The sequence below is a fragment of the Stenella coeruleoalba genome (assembly GCF_951394435.1).
Source record: "Stenella coeruleoalba genome assembly, chromosome: 8".
In the NCBI taxonomy this organism is placed as follows: Eukaryota; Metazoa; Chordata; class Mammalia; order Artiodactyla; family Delphinidae; genus Stenella; species Stenella coeruleoalba.
The window spans coordinates 22,334,452-22,356,829 of record NC_137154.1 but is presented as its reverse complement, the minus strand read 5'-3'; the positions used below and the strand labels follow the sequence as shown (position 1 = coordinate 22,356,829).

The window sequence follows — 22,378 nt, the reverse complement described above, 5'->3', positions numbered from 1 at the left end:
CATTCTCAAATGCTTGCTACAATGATGGAGGAAAATAAAAAAAATATTTTTGGAACAACTTTGATTATTTGGAATTTTTCTAACTCAGTTCTGCCTGAAGGTGCAGAGATGGACTGGGTGTGTGCAGAGTTTACACTGTGACATGAAAACTGGGGTATATGGTTTACCATGAATGTATTCCATTGCCTCTGGACGCAAAAGACCTTCTGAGAGGTGCATCGGGCAATACAATGGCAGCATCTTTGGAGGTGCCAGTGGTGAGTGGGTTGATGTATGTAGTCAGATTCTTAAATCTGCAAAGAAAATTTGGGCATGGGTCTGCACCAGTGGTTGGTTGGTAGAGGATCTAGCCCAAACAGTCTTAAGGTTAAGTCTGCCATATTGCACAACTTCTAAAAGATACCATTCGCACTGTGGTCTAAGGGACTGATGTTTTTTTGCAGCTGTGAAATGCAAAAGCTCTGATGTGAGAACTTTCCCTGTGCATGTCAGTATCTTACTTCCACATGGTTTCCTCTAACATCTTTTCGTCATAGTCTCAACATGTCAATTTATTGCATTTAAAATATGTTTAAATGGTGCCACGTTTGGAGAATGTGTTCAACAAGAGCATTTATTTCCCTAGCCCCTCCCACCAAAATGTGTGTAGGGATATAAATCAATTTCCCTCTCTACTGGATAATTCTCATCAGCCTTTAAAACATGCCTTGCTATTTATCACCCATTTAAAAATAAACCATCAATCAAACCAGCAGACTATCTTTTGACCGTGCACCCTCCAGGTACAGCCCCATTTCTCTGCTCCCCTTCATAGCAAAACTCTTTGAAAAAGTTGTTAGTATTCCCTTTCTCCATTTCTTCAATTCTCTTTCTCTTCCCAGTCCACTCTGATGGAATTTCCTTCCATACCACTCCCCTGAAAGGACCCTTATCAAGGTCACCAATGACCTACATTTTGCCAAAGAAATGTTATTCTCTGTTTTCATTTTACTTGACATTTTGACAGCACGGGACATACTTGATCAATCCTTCCTTCTTGGGATATCTTCTCGAAGCTTCTATATCACACTCCCTTGGATTTCCCTGTCTCATTAGCAACTCATTTCTTTCTATTCTGCTGGTTCCTCCTCTTTCACTAGACTCCTCTATTCTTCCTGGCTTCTCTTCTCCATTCATACTGTCCAAGGCATCATACCTAGTTCCTTGGTTTTCAGTACCATCTATATACACTGAAAAGTCTCCTATTTCTCTCTCCAGCCCTCAATGCCATCTCATGTATTCCAATGTCTCTTTAACATCTCTGCTTGGCTCTCACTTCAGGCATTTCAAACGTAACATGGCTAAAGCAGAACTACTAATTCTCCTTCTAACTTCACTCTCCATCCTGTCCTTGCCATCTCAGTAAATGGTACCACTATCCACCCCATTGCTCAAACAAAAAAATGGAAGTACCACCCATGACGGTTGTCTTTACTTCACACATCCAATCTATCAGAAAGGCTCATCATCTTTAATTCTATAATGTTTTACAAACATTATTGCTTCAAACTAATTCAAGCGTCATCATCTCTTCTTTGGTCTACTGTGCCCACCTCCTTTAAGGGACTGCCAGCCCTCACTTTTCCTAGTTTATGAACCACATATCAGCCACAGGGATCTTTCTAATACAGAAATCAGATCACATTACTTCCTATCTAAAACCCTCCAATAACTTCCCACTGTGACCCAACTCTTACCATGACTTTCCAGGTCCCATACGATCTGACCCTGATCTATTTCTTGGACCTGTTTGCTAGGCTTCAACCATACTGCCCTTCTTTTTATCCCTCTAACTTGATAGGCTTCTTCTTGACTCAAGGCCTCTACACTGACCTTCTCTTCTGTTTGGAACATTCTTCTGTTCCTATGGCTGCCTCTTGTCATCATTTAAATCTCAACTCCAAAGCTACCTTCTCTGAGAGACCATCCATGATAACCAAAGATAAAGCATTTCTCTTCTTCCCTCCAATCACTCTAATACCCCATTTTATCCTCATCATAGCACAGATCAGTACCTGAAATTATGTGAAACTACCTTTATGTGTTCGTTTCCACGTTTATTGTTTGTTTTCTGCCTCTTGATGGCAGGGACTTTGTCTTTTTTGCTCACTGTGGCATGCCCAGTACCTGACACCAATAAGTGATGGTTCAATATTTGTCGACCAACTGACTGACTTGGAATTGTGGGAAGGAATAATTGAAGTCTGGATTATCTGGGGAAAATTCACGTAGGATTGCTAAAGTTCTTCTCACTTTTAAGATTTGCTCATTCAAGTTATTCTCAAAACACATTCATACTGAATTAAATACCAACCCCTTTAGAATGGAGAGGCACTTCCCAATACTAAAAGATAAAATTGATAGAAAAAAACCCAACACACCAGAAACAGCCCATTGCTATCAAACAAAGAATGAAGCGAACGAAAACAATTGTTTTTTGTATCATCCAAAATTCTTCCCGAAAACAAACTTCAAGGTTCTCAGTTTTTCTTACTGTGGAAGTTAAAGAGAGGGCAGAAGGAGAGCAAGGGTTTTCATTGGTGTGTTAAGTCCTCCTGCTAGGCCAAAGGTCACTGATTTTATACCCCGGTGTTAGATCAGATGCTGAGCTTATTTTTCAAATGGTCCTGTTTTTATGGATGGTGCAGTGCTGTGGACATATATTGAGGGCTTATGCAAGTTCTGTATCTAGATTGGCATTTATCATGAGTAACTACATTAACTTATTTTATGACCAGAGCTCCAAGGACCTGAAAAACTATGTGTTCGAAACTGCATATGCCTGGGCACCTACCTGTGCTCCTCGCAAGCTCTGTACCAGCCATTAGCAAAGGATCTTGGATTTTCTGGGCCTCCAGCTTTCTATCTATAAAGAGGAGAAAACTTATGGAATGATTTGATGATTTTTTTCTTCATTGGAATACTTTTATGATACGATATGAGACCTTGAGGTGTCATGGAAGGAGGTCTGAACTGGAGATCAGAGCTTAAACACCTAAATTCAGCAGATGTTTATTTCATACCTATTATATACCAGACCCTTAAGCTACTACATGCTATGCTTCTGCAAATTGAAGTAATTTTAATTATTATTTAGAGAGGAAGCAGTTAATGAGACCAAGAGGGAGTATAGTATAGAACAAGAGTCCTGAATTGGCATTAAGGGTCCCTGCTTTGTCCTTCCTTGTTTGTGTATATTTTTAGACAAGTCATCTAACCCTTCCTAAACTTGGTCTGATTAGGCTTGGGGGGGTAGAAATGAGTAATGGATTGGGAGGGGTAGGCATTGTCATGGGAACAAAGGAAAAGTAGGAACAACAGACCTCTGGAAGAGCAAGAATTGGATGGTGGCTTTGATCCCAAGGCAGCCCTAGTGGGGGCCTCTGCTGCTCCCCGCGCCCACTTGCCTCCCTACCTACCCCATAGCTTCCTTCACCTCAGTAGTATTCAAATTCTGCAATTCCATGCAAAGTTTGTTTATAAAGGCGTTCTCTTGCTGGGAGAAAAATGGTTTGAACCAATGCCATCCTCTTACATAATGTCTGCTGACTCAGACCTCTGCCCCCCTCCCCCACCCCCGCCCCTCCAACTATATGCCAGCATCCCTTTTCTAGCTGCATCTGAGTGGCAGGGAAGTGGGTGAAGCAGGCTGGGAACAAGAGAAGTAGAGAGTAGGGAGTGGCTGGGCTTGTGGCAAACTGGAAAGTGCATGCCCTGTTTAACAGGAAAGAAGCACTGTGGCACCAGCTAATTGTGGCTGTGCGGGCCTGCACCATGGACAATGCCAGGTCATCCAGATTTTTCCAGGCAAGCTGAAAACCCACATTTTTGCATGAAGTTTGCTGCTTTTTACGTGTTGGCAAGTAATTTAGAAAATGTTGACACCATGGGGTTCAAACAGTATACATCTAATATATATCTAGTTAGTCTACAGACAGTTTTTAGAAACTAGAGTTCAGATAAAGTCATGACCTTTCAGCTTTTGTTCTGGATACTAGGTACGTGTGTGTGTATGTGTGTGTGTGTGTGTGTGTGTGTGTGTGTGTTTTCACATTCCTGAAATGGAATCTGATTGGCCCAATGTACCTTTTCAGGCCAGAGTTTCTCAGAGGAGTTTATCACAGAGTTTGGCTGCAATGGGGTCAGTGACCACTGGCGCTGCCTAAGGCCTACCCTTGCAGCAGGAGCCTTGATTGGGCCAACTTCCATTTCAGAGGCTGTAGCCATGGTAAGCTGTGTGACTGATATAGCTAACAAAGAACTAGAATTTCCTCCTCCATAAATGAATATTTAAGTAGCATGATCTGTATTGGTTTCTTCTAACAAAATTCTATTTCTTAATAAGAAAAAGCAATGTTCCACTGATATTTAGTTAGAATTTCGGTAAAAATGCGGGTGGTGACAAGTATAATATATTGGTATTAATGGTCCTTAGAGCAAAGCTCTGATTTGCACCAAAATGTTGGCTCCTTCTTATTTTAAGAAAATTCTGTTCACAAAATTAGCAAAACCCTTCGGGTTAGAAGAGAGTTTAACCTCTTTAAACCTCCCTTCCAATCTTTGAATATTCTTTTATGGCGTCCCCACCAAGCTGGCATCGCCTATATTGTGAATACTTCTCTTTACAGGGAGTGTAAAGGGAGCCACGTTTATCCTCGGTAGCCTGGTGAGTAAGTTTTTTCTTATTGCACAGAGCCCAACCCACCACATGCAGGCAGCATAGCATAAATTTGCTAAAGGAAATCTATTCACGTATTCTTTCATACGATATTTACTGGGGAGATACTATATGCCAGGAACTCTCCTAGGATCTTGAGTATTATCAGCAAATCCACGTTCTTGTAGAGCTGATGTTCTAGCGCAGAAACAAGAGGTGGTGGGAGAGACAATAAATTTCTTTAAAAAGTAAATCACATAAAATGTTACAAGGTGATAGATACAATGGAAAAAAGGAAGAGTAGAGTTGAATGAAGGGGATTGGGAGGGAAGAGTGAGCTACAATTTTAAATAGACTGAATAGGGTAGGCCTCATTGAACGACTCCCTTTCCACTTCCCAGACCTGCAGGATAATAATAGTAATAATAATAGCTTAGTATCTGTGGAATCCCAGCAGAGATTCTAAGCACTTTCTCTGTATGAAATTCATTAAATCCTCATAACAACCCTGAGCTAGCTACTACTTTTATCCCCATTTTCATAGGAGCACACTCAGGGGGAGCGGTTAAGTAAGTTGGCTACTATCATGCAACTAGTAAGAGATGGTGGTCGACTAACCCTGACCTTCTGGCTCCAGGCTTTGGCTCTAGGCTTTGGCTCTCAAATGCTCAACACAGCTGCTTTTCAGCGCATCTCCCAAGTCTCCTCGTTGACCACTGCCCTCTCAAGCGTTTCTTTCCCAGGCACGTGCTTTGTCCAGTGCCTTTCATTGACTCTGATTCTTGGCATGAGGTTTAAAGTCTCTTTATCATCCTGGGGTTTGTTGAGAATACTTTAGCTTTATCTGATATCACTGGACAAGGGAGGGGGGCACCCAGAGCTTCACGAAACCCTCCTTGGGCACACTCTGACCAGCCACCCTTACCTCGGTTTTGTAAGGTCACAGTGATCAAAATAAACACGAATTTTTTTTTCTCAGTTTTGACATAAAAAGACATCTTTTTTCAGCAAATGTCACTGTGGTTTCAAAGCCTAAGTGTGATGTGTGAACGGGCAGCATTTGTAAAGTATTTCCTGCTCAGCCATAGGGTGAAATTATGCAAGCCAGTAAGTCCTGAAAACAGCTGCATCAAATTCTTAACACCTGCAAAAATAAAAAAAGGTTTGAGAATAATTTTTCATTGTTTTTAATTTGGGGATTGGTTGGTTTTCTGCTGTTTCAAACTCTGAAGGACCCTCCAGTTCACTAAACCTTCCGTTGGAAAGAGAATTGGGGAATTTTAAGAGAGTTTTGCAAATCTAAGTGAGAGAATTCACTGGAATTATATTTTCATTGATGCACTTAAAACAACTTCTCCTGGAATCAGCCTCAGGACTGCTCCTTAAAGCAACGACAAAAGCCCCAGGCTCTAGTCCTCTAGTGCGCCCTGGATCACTCCCTTGGCTTCTCGGTAGAGTTTCTCTTCGTAGGGGTGGAGGTAGGTGGGGGGTCTCGTCTTGTGCGACGGGAACGCAGAGCCAAGCTCCCATGACCTGTTGCATCCTCTCCAGCTTTTCAAGTTAAAGCGCTGGATTTCCTGAAATTGTTGAACTGGATCTAAGCGCAGGCGCCCCCTTTCCCCTGCCCCCCTCCCTAGCAAGGTGAGGGTTGCTGCTGGGGAGGAGAAGTGGGAGGAGGTGAGGTGGGGCTGGGATGGGGGCTGTTGGAGAGAAACTGAAGCGATGAGCACAGGACAGGAAAAGTGGGAGGAGGAGGAAGGAGGGGGGAGGAGGAGGTCGTAAGATGAGAGAGGAGGGAAACGTGTCACCAGCTCGGCTCCGGGAGCTCCGCTGCCGCCGCGTTTGTGGACTCGCGCGGGAGAGGACTTGAGTCTGGACCGGACCCCGCGGAGGGCAGAGCCGGGAGAGGAGGGAGAGAAGGAGGCTGGGCAGAGTGCGGCGGCGAGAGCCATCCAGGTCGCTCACTGCTCTCGGGTGAGAAAACTTTCTCGGGAAGACCGGAAACTTTTCCCTGGGCGCGCGGAGTCTGGGGCGGAGGCGAGCTGAGGGTGTGCGTGACTCGAGGTGACTCGGGAGGGGCTGGAGTCAGGCTCAGCAGCGGCACGGGATCGAGAACAAAATCGCCGGGCACACCGCGCACAATCCGGCGGGGCACGGGGAGGGGCCTTGGGGAAAGCGTTACATTTGGGGCAACCGGGTGGGGGCCCCCGCGTGTTTAAGGATCCTCCGATTGGACGCTGCAGGCGGGTACAGAGGAAGGGGCTCGCGACCACCGTGGGGGGCGCGGGGGGGGGGCGGGAAACGCGCCCAGCGTCCGCACCTTAGGGTGCGCGAGGGATCGCTGTGGGGTGGAACGCGGGACGCCGCCGATCCTGGGACCCAGGCTGTGCCAGGAGATCGAAAAAGAAAGTTTGCTTGTCGGTCTTTCTCGTTCTCCTCTTTGGCCTGAGGGGCGGATCTAAAGAGCTGCCCCTACTCGGGCGCGGGCGATTCAGCGCCCCGAAACACCCCATCTTTTCCTGCCATTTCCCCCTTTTCCGGAGAGAGGCGTGGGAGGGGAGGCCAGAGAAGTGAGCCGCTTTGTCCCGAGCGCCGCTGGACGTGCGCGCTCTGCCGACTGGGGCGGGCCCGGGCGCAGCTTGCGGAGACCCGGCGGGGCGGGCGGCCCTCCTCGCCGGCGGCATTCCCTTTCTGCTTCACCTTTCCCGCCAGACCTCCCTTTGGGGAGGCTTTCCCCTGTGCGCCTACTGTGCGCGCGCGCGCAGAGCTCCTTGCGCGCACAGGGGGCGCCCTGGAGCCTCCGCCCCTGCAGCCCGCACCCTCTTGTCCCCAGCCTTCCGCCCCTTTTCTGAGGGGCGGCCGTCCGAGGGCAGACCAGGTTGTGTTACTTGCAAATCGTGCTTCAGGAATCGGCTGTGGGGTGCCCCTGTGGTTGGCAACAGGGTTTTCCCCTTGTTCTACCCACCTGCCTTTGGTCACATGCCACCGCCTCTTCCCCCGCGGTGCCGGGAGCCCGCGTTTTGTTTGTCAGCAGTAAGGCGGTGAGTATTTATAGACGCACTACAGTCTGCGGAGTGCAAGGTTTCAATTACTGCGATGCGCCCCACAGGACGGAAGGCTCACGCGAGGCGGCTCAGCGGCAGGTCTGCTCCAGAGACTCGCTTGGAAATAGTTCTGGGCCGGAGTCTGCTGGCATCCTTGCTGGGGCAGAGTTCTGGACCTGTTGCCCAGACGGTACGTGCAAATCCAAATGACCCATTGCAAAGGACCAAAGCAGTCAAGGACGACAACTCCAGATTGTCTCCATCCCCTGCCCCTCCCCCATCAAAGGGTGCTCGCTGATCAAGCCTCAGAGACTGCCCTTTAGTGACCATCGTGGGTGCAGTCATGACATTTCACTGGCCTACATGGTGCAGTATTTCACGGTGCTGCGCCCTGGTAAATTGCTCTCTGGCTGGAAGGCGCTGTTACTGACAACATGAAGCAGCAAGCGGGTCAGGAGGAGAGATGGAACTTGCAGAAACTAATTTAGCCACATTTTAAATTTAGCCCCTGATGAGGTTCCTAGTAGACTGAGGAAAGTGCAGCCCTCCTCTCTGTGGAACCTGGCTGGCCCGTCTTCTCTGGTTGCATTCAGCCCAAGAATCTGACCAAGGGTGCTGTTCAGAGTGTTTTTGTAGAATGTAGCAGATAAGGGAAACAATGCTTGGTCAGTCCTCAAAGTTGTCTTTGGTTTTTTCAGCTCCAACCATTGTCCTTTCAGTGTTTTACTGAAGCTTCTGACAGCCGGAACCATTAGTAGTGTAAAAAAGAAAGGCGTTAGAAATAGGCTTGCTTGACTGGGTTCTTTCTCAAGGGCTTAGTTTATAGACAAAATTATTTCTCGAGGAGACCTCGTTTCTTTCAGATCCAGAGGGTCATGGGTGTGTATTTATTTCAATGGGTGAAATTTCAGTAATGGTCTGTGTTTGAACATTACAAAAATGTTCCCTTTATTTTAAAAAAGGGGGCAAGCGCCTATTGTGGCCTTAATATGTCTTAAACTTTGCACTAACAGACTCTGATAATATTATATAATCTGCACCAAAACAATGATGAAATAGGTACTATCATATCTGCATTACATAGATAAGCCCACTGAGGCTTAGAGAACTTAAGTAATTTGTCCAAAGCAACACACACAGGGGTGGAGCTGAGAATGGGTTCCGGATCTGTTACTGCAGCCTTGTAGTGCCAGCCTGTTCTGGAGATGTCTTTCCTTTCAGGGCCTCAGTTGTTAATTAGATCATCTTATAGTTGATTAACTTGGCGGCTTTTTTCTTTAAATGTCACATAATATCACCGAGTGGCTCAATAACTGAAAAAAATAATCCCAGTCTTGTCTTTAGAAAACTATCACTCTGCTATCTGAAAATTTCATGCTGGAAATCCAGAGCTAATGTCAGAATCTTCAATTCGTTCATCGACAATGTATGTGCAACATTTAGACCATTCATCTGCAGAAAATTGAAATTAGTAAGGGCTTTGTGGATTTCTTAATGATTTCTCTATCTTAGGGGATTTGTAGGTGTGCACGTGTGTAATCCGCTGTGGTCATTCTTTTTGTATTGCCCTTGTACAAGGTAAAATATACTGAAATCTTTCTTGAATTGTAGCCTTTTTCATGTTCATCTTTTTTTGCAGCGCTAGACCAATACAGAATTGATTTGAGAAATAGAGTGTGAGGTCCTATGAAAGATCCCTACTGTGTTTAGCGTTCATCATTGAAAGTTTATTCCCTAGAGTTGCCTCTGTATGTGCAAAATGTAAATGCTTGCTAAAAGCAATGCTTATAGAAAGTACCATTTGTGAACAAGTCAGTGGGAATTAATATTTCAGTTGCTGAAAGTTGGGAATAAAGTATTTTGTGGGCTTTGTGTGGGGTATGAGGTTAGTGATTTTGGAACAGAGACAGTGGTACCCTGTTAAGCAGAAGGTACTGTTTTACAAGGGAAGATTCCCCTTTGGAGCTAAGAAGGAGGTTGGGAGCATAGACGATACAAAGCAATAATGGGGCATCAGAGGTGAACTTGAGTTATTTACGCTTTTGTCAGGGGCTGAAGATCCAAGGCAAGGTTTACCTTGAAACTTGTACAGTTAAACGAGCCAACTTATTTACTGGCCAATAACTGTGAGCCAGGTCCAGCCATGGTAATGTTATTTGAACCTCCCAACAACTGTGCAGGTAGCTATTCTTTTCTCTATTTTAAGATGTGAAAATGAAGGCTCAGAGAGGTTAATTACTTTCCTGATGTCACACAGCTATTAACTAAAGCCCCTTGTTCTTTCTAGTTCATTTTGATATCTACCCTTGAAGGCCTTCCATGAAGAACCCAGGGTCCCAAGTACTCAAGAAGGTCCTACTTGTTCACATGGAAGTTTCTGGAAGTTTCTGGATCAGAGCAGTGTGGTAGCACTCAAATGAGGGCACAGGAGTTGGGTGAACAATGGAGGAACTAAAGGGACAGTCTGGATAATTCTGACAGTAGTTATCCCATGGAAGAAGGAGAGAGGCCCAGAAGGTATTGTGAATTTAAGAATTACTGGCATTGGTCTGGCTGGGGATGGCTGTCACATTGCTCGGCAAGACCTGGTGATTAGCCTGCCCGACAAGGTGCTGAGAGGGGAAAATGGGGGAGGAAGTACTGCCACCTCCCTCGGCATGGCTTCTGTTGTGAAGAGGCCTTGTTAGAAACCCCAGGTTATAGTCGATATAAATTAGGGAGTCCGTGAGACCTGTTTCCATTTTAATTGGACTCGGCTCTTTGAGGTAACAGTCGCCCAATCTCTCTCTTTATTCTTTTCTTACGTTTTGCCAGTTTATGGCCTTTGTAGATCAATCCTTGGATTTCATTTAGAGGCGAGAGAGAGAAAGAGGAAGAAAAAATAGAGCGAAGGTTAGTGATTATCTAAATTGGATTAAGCTCTGTCTAGCAGCCGTTTAAAGAAATACTACTTGCTCTCTAATTACCATCAACTAGGAATTTAAACGGTCTATTAAATTTAAGCTGACTTTTTTTCTTTCTTTCTCTTTTTTTTTTTGGCCTTCTGATAGTTGCAGCCTTAACATATTCTGGAAGTTTGGGGGCTTTTTATATATTCTTCAAATGTGTGGAGGACAGTCTCTGCCTCCTCCCTTTAAAAAAGATTACATTTCTGTAACAGGATAATAAATGATATTATTATATACTGGCTTGGTTAAAAAGCAGAAGCTCATAGCCAGGTTCAGCCGGCCCTGGCTGGCTGGAGAGCGAGTCAGTTAACCGAGTTCTTTGTCAGAAATGTAGAGACACCTATGTTAGGCTTTCAGGGTGGAGTATGGCTCGCGTGTTTTTCTCTGTAGTAAAAAGTTAGGCTTAGAATGAAAATCAGCCACCTTTACTCTGTGTGGAAGCTTTGAGTCAAAAATATGAACGTTCTTTATCAAAGTGGGTGGTGTGTGTGCTTTGGGGCTGGGACTAAGGTGAGGCAAGTGCGGCATCAAGAGCGTGGCCCTGAGAGAGATGCCTCACTCGCCTCTCCCTCTTCCCAGCCCTGCTGTGCTTATGGTGAACTGTGCCCAGAAGGGTTCTGGAGAGATCTCTCTCCCTCTTGACCATGACCTATGGAAAATCCAGGTCGACATCTACCCCTGCCACTGCCCAAACAGCCTCTCATAATTATTGGTACAATTTATTTTGCATATAATCATATGTTACCAAAAGCGTGTATTTACCTCTAAGCTTTCATACTCTTTCCCTCACCTCAATTTTAGGGTGTAAATGTGAGATTTCTCTCAGGCACTCATCAGTGTTCTGGTTTCACTTTAGCTGATCACCAAACACCAGCAACACCTCCAGTTTCTTGCTTCTCTCAATTCTTACAGAACTTCCTTCAACTTTGCTGGTTCTTTTGGACACAGGCCAAGTTCTGTGTTTTGTTGAAGGCCTCTGTGACAGAGGTTAGGTTTCTAGCAAATACTAGGATTAAGGGGACACTTAGGGGCTCCCTTGGCCATTCAGGAACTAGAGTATATGTCCATTTAAGCTGAGCCTGGGAGAATACGTGAAGGAATTTGTTTTCCTCTTCTTCCCAAGGACTGGGGGCAAAAATCCAGCAAGGCCTCTGATGTGTGTCTGTATTATTCTGAACTAAGCTGCCTCAAACCCTGTTACAACCTGCTCGTGACCTCAGCTGCGTAAATCCTCCGTGTAAACCCTTTTACGCTTGCTGTTGAACTCTAAATACTCCTCTGGAACGGGTTCAGCATCATTCCCCGGATGTCTTTGGGGGAGAGCACGTCAGCTGCTACTGTCATTTTGGAGAACTGCACTACGACTTGCTGGCCGCTGGAGTCCATCACTGTGCAGCTGTATGGCCACTTTCATAAAATATCTGGACGCAAAAGTAGTGGGTGAACATGGTAATCCTTTGCAGCGTTCTAAGATAATTAAAAAAAAAAAAACTGGACCAACAGGATAATCGATTCCTTTCAGGCTTCAGAGAAGCCCCCAAGACACCCCCAAAGGTTGGAATCAACTTTGCAGAGGGGAGAGTTGTTCAGAGAGGGCACGCATTGGTCCTAACTGGCATCTTGGAGACAACACAGGTCGGGGATTTGAGATCTGGAATCTGATCCTGACTCTGCTGTGGGCAAGCTGTCTGACCCTGGGCCAGTTGCTCAGTGTTCCTCTCTACAAAATAACGAGATTGGTCTCCCGTGAAGGTTCCTTCCTATTCTAAAATTCTGTGATGGCCAAGGAAGTGTGGTTTAGAGCAGTGCTTCTCCAAGTGCCTACCCGGTTGGGGACCTTGTTAAGCCACAGAACCTGATTCAGTGGGTCTGGGTTGGGGCCTGAATGACTAACAAGCTCCCAGGTGATGCTGACTCCGCTGATTCTCAGGTTGCTGGTTATGTAGCCAGGCACTAGAGTCTGGACCAGGGTCTCTCAACCTTGGCCCTATTGACACTTGGGGCTGAACAATTCTTTGTTGTGGGAAGCTGTCCTGTGCATTGTAGGAAGTTTAACAGCATCCCTGACCTCTACCTGCTAGATGCCTGTAGTACCCTTCACACCTCCCCAGTATGGCAGCCAAAAAATACCTCCAGACGTTGCTGAATGTCTCCTGCAGGAGGAGAGGAGGGCAAAATCACCCCTGGTTGAGAACATTGGTTCTCCCTAGAACAGTGTTATCAATCCTGGCTGTACCTCAGAATCCCCTGGAAGATGTCTAGAAAATACAATAGTCTGGAGTTCTTCTCTGAAATTCTGGAAAAGTACTAGTCCCAGACTTGAGTCGTGGTGCTATTATCCTTCCATAGCTGTGGGACCAGTTGTTCCTCTGGCCTCCCAAACAGAAACTCTTCACTTCTAAAATAGAGGTCATAATGATGCCTACTTCTCAGGGTTGTTGGGAAGATCAACTGAGATGACATGAAATGAGCTTTAGAAACTACAGTCATCCCTCGGTATCTTCAGGGCACTGGTTCCAGGACCTCTCCCTGCTTCCCTATACCGAAATCCAAGGATGCTCAAGTTCTTTACGTTCGGCCCTCTGTACCCGAGGGCTCAGAACCCGCAGATAGGTAAGGCTGACTGTATAAAGTGCTGTGCAGATGTCAGTGGTGAGTGTTATACCACAGGCCCCTGGAGTTTCATTTTATTTGTTCAATTACTTTATTTATTTTTCCCAGGACTGGATTCATCTTCCCACAGGTCTGCCGAAGTGACCTCCACACTTTTCCCTCATTATTCCTCCAGTGCTGGTAGTTAGGAGCTGTGCGTGTTTTTCTGCAGTCGAAAACTGGCAGCCCGGGAGCCAAACTTTGGCATCAGAAATGTCTTGTTTGGTTTGAGTCGTGTTTTGGAAAAAAAAAAGATTATTTTTTCCAGTATTTAAAAATTGGGAGATTTGACATATAAACACAGGTTTCCAGTTTTTCTTTAACAATACAAAAAGAAGACTGAATGTTCTCTTCAGTTTGGTATGGTCCCCACCTGGCCTTCTAAGCGTGGTTGTGTTTTCTGCCTTGGCCCCTGTAGGCACTGAGTTTGCCATCTCAGCTTTAGGCCTTCCTGTGTTTTTCTTTCATCGTGACCAAATTACTCTTCCTCTTTTCTCTTTTCTTTATCACTGGTAGGACAACATCTGGCTCCTCTTTGCATCCTGGGTAGTGGATACTCACTAGCTATTTATTAAAATGCGATATTCTGTCCCATCCTTTTCTGTCACAGATGAAAAAAAAAAGGATACTCATTGAGCTTTACCTTTGAAAGCTTGCTTTTCCTTCCCCAAATTTCCTTTCCAGTGTCCAGCGCCCATATTCTTTAGAGAAACACAAGAAAATGGAGAGCATGTATTTTCGGTTGACCTTTCATTAACTTTACTTTGTAACTGGAGAAGGTGATTTAACCTTTGTGCGTCAATCTTGTCTCAACTGTCCATCTTCAGTTACAGCCCTCAGTGTCGACTTGCATTTATAACATTACTTCTGAGTATTTCCTGCGAGCCCCTGAGCCCCTTGGGGGCAGATACTTTATTCTTCTTTGCCCCATATGGCTTCCTCTACTTAGATCCTGGCGCACAGCGGACCTTCTAACATGTGGTGGTTGCATGAACTTGAATCGAACCCATGACCTCCCTGAAATGATCATATCCCAAGAGCCCCTTCAGGCTTCTGACTCTCTATCCAGTGCTGTTTACACTTGGCCCCGTGACATAGGAAGAAGTGCCCTTTCCCTTCGTCTCCTTTTCTTACGAAAAAGCACTCCATCCTGTTTCTGCAACGGGAGAGTGAAGCTAATTTTTTAATAAATCGCACATGTTAATCTAGAGCACATTTCCCCACACTGAAAACTCTTGTTGGCTGCCAGACAGTAGCTTTTGACCGCTGTGTCACCCCCCAGGGATTTATGTATGTTCCATGTCAGCGATGTAATTGCAGACATCACGGTCGGTCTCGGCTACTGCTGGTGTCTAGCCTTTTGGTTTATCCTCTGGGAGGCACTGCAGAATTGCTCTGGATGGCGTTTATAGGCCACACCCAAACAATCTGCACTCCAAGAACCGCCCTCTTCAAAGTGAGGCTTATAGAGGGGGTGATAAGATGTGTGGTTATTCCCCACAGTTTTGCTTGACTTGTATCACGGGAGGGGATTTTTCTGGTGATTATACTGTGGTTTGAGGCCTGGGTGATGATGATGATGGGATGAAATAATCACTTCTAGATGGATCTGAATTGTCAGTGCTCTGAGTCCTGTGGACATTTAGGCAACACTTTGAAACAGAGAAACATGCGCCTGCATCCTGTTGGTGCCGATATTTACTCTTGCACAAATTCAGGCTCCCAGACTCTTCTGTCTGCGCTCGGTTTCCAGTGGAGCGCTGAGAAAGTTGCCTCATTCTTCCTGTTGAGCCTTTTCCATAGTCCAGACTTGACCCTTAACATTTTCTTGTTTGTGGGAGTGTCTGTCTCTCGGCTGTCTTTTGTCTCCTCAAAGTTGCGAAGTTTTGTCCTTAATCCCAACGAGCGTGCTGTGCTCTGCAGAGTCACCTTCCTCTGCTGTGTTTGTAGGATCCGCTGACCAGCATGCAGACCCAGGACTCTGTGCCCGCGTGACCCAGGTCCAATAATGCTTAGGCGGACCCCAGTTCAGGCAGAAGGAAGGGCATTTTTCTGGTCCCCCAGAAACGGGAGGGCTGCTCTTTCTGCTGGCTTGGAAGTCCACATTTCATCCCATCATTCAAAATTATTTGCTGGGCACCTTTTATATGCCCAGCCTTGTGCTCATAGCGGGATCCAGCAGTGAACGAGACAAGCAAGGTCTTACAGGTCTTTAAGGAACTTACGTGCTCTCAGGGCCAGTCAGACAGTGAACAAGTAAACACAATGACTTCAGCTCGCTTGAAGGTACCATGAAGAAACGAAGCTTCCTTCCTGTAAGGGACAGAGCATACAGGCTGCCTGAACCTGGTAAGAAGCTGTTGGTGATGGTTGAGAAGGGAAGGCATGGGTGGTGACTGTGTGGCGGACAGGAATGTTGTTAAAACAGAGGGTTGGGAGTTCAGGCCCTGGAATCAGGTAGGATTTGACTTTTGGTCCCACTTAGTAGTCTTCTGACCTTGGGCAAGTTAATTTCCAGGCTTCAGTTTCTTCCTCTGCAAAATGGGAATAACAAAACCTACTTCCTGTAGGCTGGTTTAGGGTGGAAATGAACTAAGGTGATAGATGCCCGTAGAGGCTCGGCACCGTGCCACCGTCGTGACCAGCCTCTGATGATGGTTAGTATATTCTTAGGAGCAACACCAATAGCAAAATCGGCACGGTAGGCAATTGATTTGCAAAATGGTCCCACTGCTCTTAAAAACCTACCTCTGACTTGGTTTCCATCCCATGGGCGGAGGCTGGGTAGTTCAAATCTGGTTTCCTAGGTCGGCTTAGAGGGTTCTGTTTGGTGTGTGTTTCTTTCAGTGAAATCCCAGGTGCTGCTGGCTCTCCTTGGTGAAGAGTATACCTCGGTGTGTATGTGATATGGGGGTGGGGGGTTGCTTGTGGCTCTACCGAGGAATTGATGATGGGGTAAGAGTGAGATAAGAGAGAGAACTGGCTGGTTAAAGAGGCTGGTCAACTAGATGATGTGGCAGGTAGGAGCTGATACATTGGCTGAGGGCTGGTTCTGTGTATGCACTGTGTCAGGGTCTGATCCCCCTCCAAGTCTGTCAAAGGCACCCGTTTTTGTGTGGCTTACAGGGTAGGGACTGAATGCATGGCTGGTGATGCTGAGAGGTTATCATGGCCATCAGCAAAGCCAAACTCTTAACTAGCTGAGAAGTCACTAGATTTAGGGAAGGGAAGTGACTTACCCAAGGCCACAGTGGCTGGGTAAGTGCTGGCTTACGTTACACCCCCGTTAGGCTCTGGGTAAAAGGTGTGCGAAGGTTTGGTGGTCATAGCTACGATGGGATAAAATAAAGGTCACCAACCTATATGTGAGGCCCCCAAAGTGTTAGTCGGCCTGGTGAATTAGTTGCCAAACTTACATATCAAGTGATTTCAACATTTTAAAAAGTCTGGATTTGGGGCTTCTCTTCGAAAATTCAGATCTGGGACTGCTGGGCTTTTATACTGAGATGGCAAAAACCAGATTGGATTGAGCAATGGCTGGCTCCTTTAGCCTGGGTTGGTCCTGCCCACTCTCTGGGATGTGCCAGGCTCAGCCCTTTGGGCTTGTTTGTGATGCATGATGCAAAGACAGAAAGAAATTGGTTCTTCCTTTCATCTTCTTTTCTTACCAGGGTTTATTTTCTGGCCCACGTATCCCTAACAAGGCAGCTCCTTTTATAGCGTAAGTGTGCTGAATAAATAAATTTGCGTTGAATGAATGAGTGAATGGATAGTTACGGATAGAGGGCTGCGCTGGGGAACAGGAGCCAGGCTTGAATCCCGACTCCCCCCGATAGCTGAGTGACTTTGAACAAATCATATAAGCGCTACTGATTTTTACTTTTGGAGGAGGGAGGGAAGTAGGAGGCGGTCACTGTTGTTTTTACTTATTTATTTGAATAAGTAATACATCTTCATGTTTCAAAATTCAAAAGGTACAAAAGGGTTTATAGAGAAAAGTGTTGCCCTCTGTATCCCTACCACCCAGCTCCTTTCCTGGGGAAAACCTGTGTTACCAGTTCCTGGTTTGTCCTTTCAGAGATACTTTATGCTCATGCAAAAATATGCAAATACTCTTTTTCATGTTTTTTATGTAGATGGGAGCCTAATATACAAATGATTCTATGTTTAGCTTTTCAACACGCTTCACTCAGAGTGTCCCCTGGAGAGCGTCCCTGTCTCTACCCTTTTTTCTTAGATTCCAGAGTATGGGATCCCATAGTTGACATAGTCAGTCCTCTGTTGCTGAGCATTTAGGGTCTTCCCCACCCATTGCTGTTATGAAGAAGGCTGTAGTAAAAACCCTGGTTCCGTAAGCCACTTGACATGCCTGGAATAACATTACTGGGAGTAGACTTGCTGTGTCTGAGGGTACAGCCGTTGTTATTTTGGTAGACCTTGTCAAATTTCCCTCCATAGCAGCTGCCCCAGACTGCTGTCCCTCCAGCAGGGCGTGAGAGTGCCTGTTGCCCCACACCATGGCTGGGTGTCACCTTTTGGGACCTATGAGGGCTTCGTGAAGAGCAGTGTTCTATAAAAATTTTAATACTAGCTACAATTGGGGGGACCCCTACTGTGGGCCAGGCCATGGTCTGGGCTGTCTCATTTAATGTTAACAACATCGAGGTAAGTATCACAGTCATTTGACAGATGAGGAAACTGAGATTCAGAGAGGTTGAGCCATTTATCCAGGTCACCCAGTTAATAAATTGTAGAGGCTGGATTTGAACCCACGTTTGTCAGATTTCAATACCAGGATGTTTTCATACAGTAAAGCCGTATGTAATTTGAGGTGTCGGTATCCTCAGCTGACACTTGCTTATAGTTTCTGTGTCTCCCAGCAATAGTACCTCTCAGGGGGCTGGTTCATTTGCTCATTTATCAAATATCTGTGGAATTCCTGCACTATACCAAGCTCTGGGGATGCACTTGAGAACAAGATAGACATAGTCCCTGACCTTATGGACCTCATAAAAACAATAAGAAACAATTCTGTAGTGATTTATTGAGGTGGATTGTGATACGACAACAAAGGAGGTGAGGAGGGTGCTCTATGGGGTGATGTGACCTGATCATGGGGGAGGGGGAGGAGGGCCTGTCTGAGCAAAGGAAGTTTAGACAATAAAGGGTGTACAGGTTTGAGCCTGGAGAAGTGAGTGGGAAGTATTTCACACAGAGGGTACAGCATGTGCAAAGGTCCTGGGGCAGGAAAGAGTGGGTGGTATTAGGGGAAATGAAGGAAAGTCAGTGAGCTGGCATGCAGAGTGAAGGGAGGTGAGAGTGTGAGGTTGGGGTTTGGGGATTTATTCTAAGACCTGTGGGGAGCCTTTGAAGTCATTGAAGCAACATCAGCCATAAGCATCACAGGCACTGGGCTGTCGGGTTCTTGTCCTAAGCAGCACCTCCATTTCCTTCTCTGTAAGATGGGGATGGCGATGGCACACAGGGCTTTCCAAACATTTTGAATGTTACAGACAGTAGGAAATACTGGTACATTTAGACTCAGTACGAGTGCGCGTGTAATACACACGTTTCTCCCAAATGCAGTGCACTCTGATATTTTCTGTTCTAATCTATATCATTAAAGGTTTTTGGTCAAGATCCCCTAAATTTATTTTAGAAACACTGAGATCATACATGTCAAGTACCTGCACCTTACTTCGCCCTCAGCGAACGTGCTATCATTCTCCGCTCTCATCATTATAAAGATCTCTCTGGCCACAGTTAGAGAATGGATGGGTGAACTTGAATGACAGTATCTAAATCCTGACTCAGCTTAAGGACGTTGCCTCTTCATTTCTGTGTTTGTGTCCCAGGGAAGGAGCTCCACACTGGGCTTCCTGCCTGCAGGGTCTCCTGGGGGCGGGGGTGGGGGGACGTGTCAGATGGGCTCTCTGTCTGGTTTCCCTGGGAACTGGTTTCTCCTCGTTTTCCATTTTCTGGGCGGCCACATCAGACTGAGTACCCAGTTTTCTTTGACTTCTTTGTTAGTTACACTCAGAATGGCTTTTTCCTGGAAGCCTCAGAGTCATTGTAAGCCACCCACTTCTTTATTTTAAGTTGTGCCATGGTCCTACTTCCCTTTTCAGAGTCGAGGGCTGGAGCCTTAGTAGAATTCATTTGCATTTTCCACTGAGTGTACCACCTTCTTCTGCCTACTGGCCCGGCCCGAAAGCTGCCACCCCTCTCCGTGCCCTGGCCCTGGAAGCTGGGAGGAGAAGGCAAGAAACCACATTCTTTTTCTCCAAGAAACACATTCTGGATCGTGAGTGCAGAGGTTTCCAAAGAGACCCCTGTGCAGTGAGCCTGGGAGAGCAAGACCAGTGGCAGCACCCAGTAACCCTCTAACTGCCTCACGCATCATGGACACAGGACCCCGGCTTTCCAGATTACTGAAGTGAACGCTTCCAGCACCCAAAACTTAACCCCTTAAATCATCTTAGAAGCACATTTTTCTAAATGTTAGTAACCTCATCGGTCCTTCACAAGGGAATATCTACTGAGACACTGTGGCTTCTGTAACTCAGAGACTTTAGGCAAAGAAGGTTTTGTGGCGGTGACAATGATGATGGTGGGGGTTGTAGCTGAAGTGTGTCCCCCCCCAAATTCATATGTTGAGACCTAGCGCCTAGTACCTTTGAATGTGACTGTATTTGGAGATAGGGCCTTTACAGAGGTGACTGAGTTAAAATGAGCTTGTTCGGGTGGGCCCTAAGCCAATCTGACTGGTGTCCTCATAAGAAGAGAAGATTTGGACACACAAAGAGACACCAGGGGATGCATGTACACAGAGGAAAGGCCACGTGAGGACACAGGGAGAAGGTGGCCATCTGCAAGCCAAGGAGAGAGGCCTCAGGAGAAACCGACCTTGCTGACACCTTGATCTTGAACTTGTATCTCCTGAACTGCAAGAAAATAAATTTCTGTTGCTTTAACCATCCCATCTGTGGTATTTGGTTATAGCAGACTGAGCAGGCTAATACAGCAGTGATGGTGGCAGTAATAAAAATAAACAATAGGTAGCATATATCAAGCACTTGCTGCATACCAAGACTATTTTCAGCCTTACTTGAATCATCTCATCCAGCCCCCCACCAATCCTAAATCGCCTGCCTTGGCTGGAAGTGGTGACATGGGGCCTGGCTCTGGCCCCTTTGCTCTGAACCGCCACTGCACCTGTGGTAGCACCTGCATAGTTCCAGGAACCCTGCCAAGCACCTCGTAGATAATCTTTCTCATCGGCACCACAACTCTCCAAGTTCCCGTGTTTTAGAGGTAGAGACTGCAGTTTAGAGTGGTTCAGGGACACAGAGTGAGTATCTTCTCTTTCTGTTGGCTGCAATAGCAAATTCCCACAACCGTGGTGCCTTAGAACATCAGAAATGTATTCTCTCACAGTTCTGGAGTCAAAAGTCCAGAATCAATGTGTCACGGGTCACACTCCTTCCGGAGGCTCTAGGGGTGAATCTCTTTTTCTTTTTTTCACAGTATATCAACTTCGAGCTGCATTGGGAGAATCTATTTCTTTCCTCTCTCAGCTTCCTCTGGTGGCTGCCAGCATTCCTTGGCTTGTGGCTGAATCTCTCCAGTCTCTGACTCCATCTTCATACCTTCTCTGTGTGTATCTGTGTCTCCTCCTCTTCTGTCTCCCATCTCCTGCATCCCTTTTATCAGGTTACATGTCGTTGTATTTATGGGCCCACCTGGATAATCCAGGCTAAGCTCCTTCTCTCAAGATCCTTGACCTAATCCCATCTTTTGCCACCCGAGGTAATATTCACAGGTTCTAAGAACTAAAATGTGACATATCTTTGGGGGCCAGTTTTTCTGCCTCATACAGTCAGTGAGTGGCAGAATGAGCATTGATGCCAGGGTTTGTCTGATTCCAAAGCTTCTAGTGACCACTGCTCCTTCAGAACTACAGGCATTCGCATTAATTTTAATGGTATGTTAACTCTTCCATTTAGGGGGTACCATACTTGATTTAACCTTTCCCCTTTGGGTGGATATTTTGGTAGTTTCCAGTTTTTCGTTACTGCAAAGAATGAGCACATCTGCCAGTCTTTGGGGACACGTGACCATGTCTGTAGGGTGCATTCTTAGAAGTGGAACTGCTGGGCCAAAGGGCTGGTAATTCTTAGCTTGCTTCACTCTGTGACCAACACCCACCCCCGCTGCAGCCCAGAAAGAACGCTGCAGGAAAGGAGTTGAGAGTCATCATGCCTCAATAAATAACATCGTGAGTTACCAAAGACCCTGATGCACTGTGACCACCATGGGAGCTCAGAGGCCTGGCCTGCTCCCAAGTGGAGTATTTTCCAGATGTTTGTGAGGTCGCCATAAGCTAGAGGAAGTGTTGCTCTGTGTCTACTGCTGTCATTGCTTGGAGATTTAGAAGTAACAACAAGTTATTTTATTTATTTGACAAGCACTTATGAAGCATTTGCTCTTTGCCATGCGCTGTTCTATCTAAGTGCTTTACAAATATGTACTCACTTTATCCTCCTTCAACCCTGAGGTTGTCATGCTAGCAAGCTCATCTCTTGCAGGGGGAAATGGAGCCTCAGAGAGGTCAAGAAACTTGCCAAGGTCACACAGGTGGCTTGTGGCTGAATCTCTCCAGTCTCTGACTCCATCTTCATACCTTCTCTGTGTGTATCTGTGTCTCCTCCTCTTCTGTCTCCCATCTCCTGCATCCCTTTTATCAGGATACGTCATTGTATTTATGGGCCCACCTGGATAATCCAGGCTAAGCTCCTTCTCTCAAGATCCTTGACCTAATCACATCTTTTGCCACCCGAGGTAATACTCACAGGTTCTAAGAACTAAAAAGTGACTATATCTTTGGGGGCCAGTTTTTCTGCCTCATACAGTCAGTGGGTGGCAGAATGAGCACTGATGCCAGGGTTTCCCTGTTGAGTAAGTTTCCCTACTGTGACAGTGCTTGTCATCATGTCAGGCAGGCAGTGGTGCCTTATTAGCTGCTGTCCTTTTCTTCA

The 22,378-nt window shown here is 46.0% G+C and overlaps 1 protein-coding gene across 6 annotated transcripts in view; it reads left to right on the top strand.

Moving 5' to 3' along the window:
- PRR5L (proline rich 5 like) overlaps positions 1 to 22,378 on the top strand; it is a 144,607-nt gene that overhangs the window by 64,982 nt on the left and 57,247 nt on the right. For 2 of the 6 annotated variants that reach the window (XM_079928424.1, XM_079928418.1), the window contains exon 1: positions 6,497 to 6,670. The exons of 2 other annotated variants lie outside the window; for them this stretch is intronic. The gene's annotated coding sequence lies outside the window, so the exon portion shown is untranslated. Of the gene's footprint in view, positions 1 to 6,496; positions 6,671 to 7,805; positions 7,931 to 15,524; positions 15,690 to 22,378 lie in introns of those variants that run through there. 2 more of the 6 variants (XM_079928419.1, XM_079928423.1) reach the window with 2 other exon arrangements.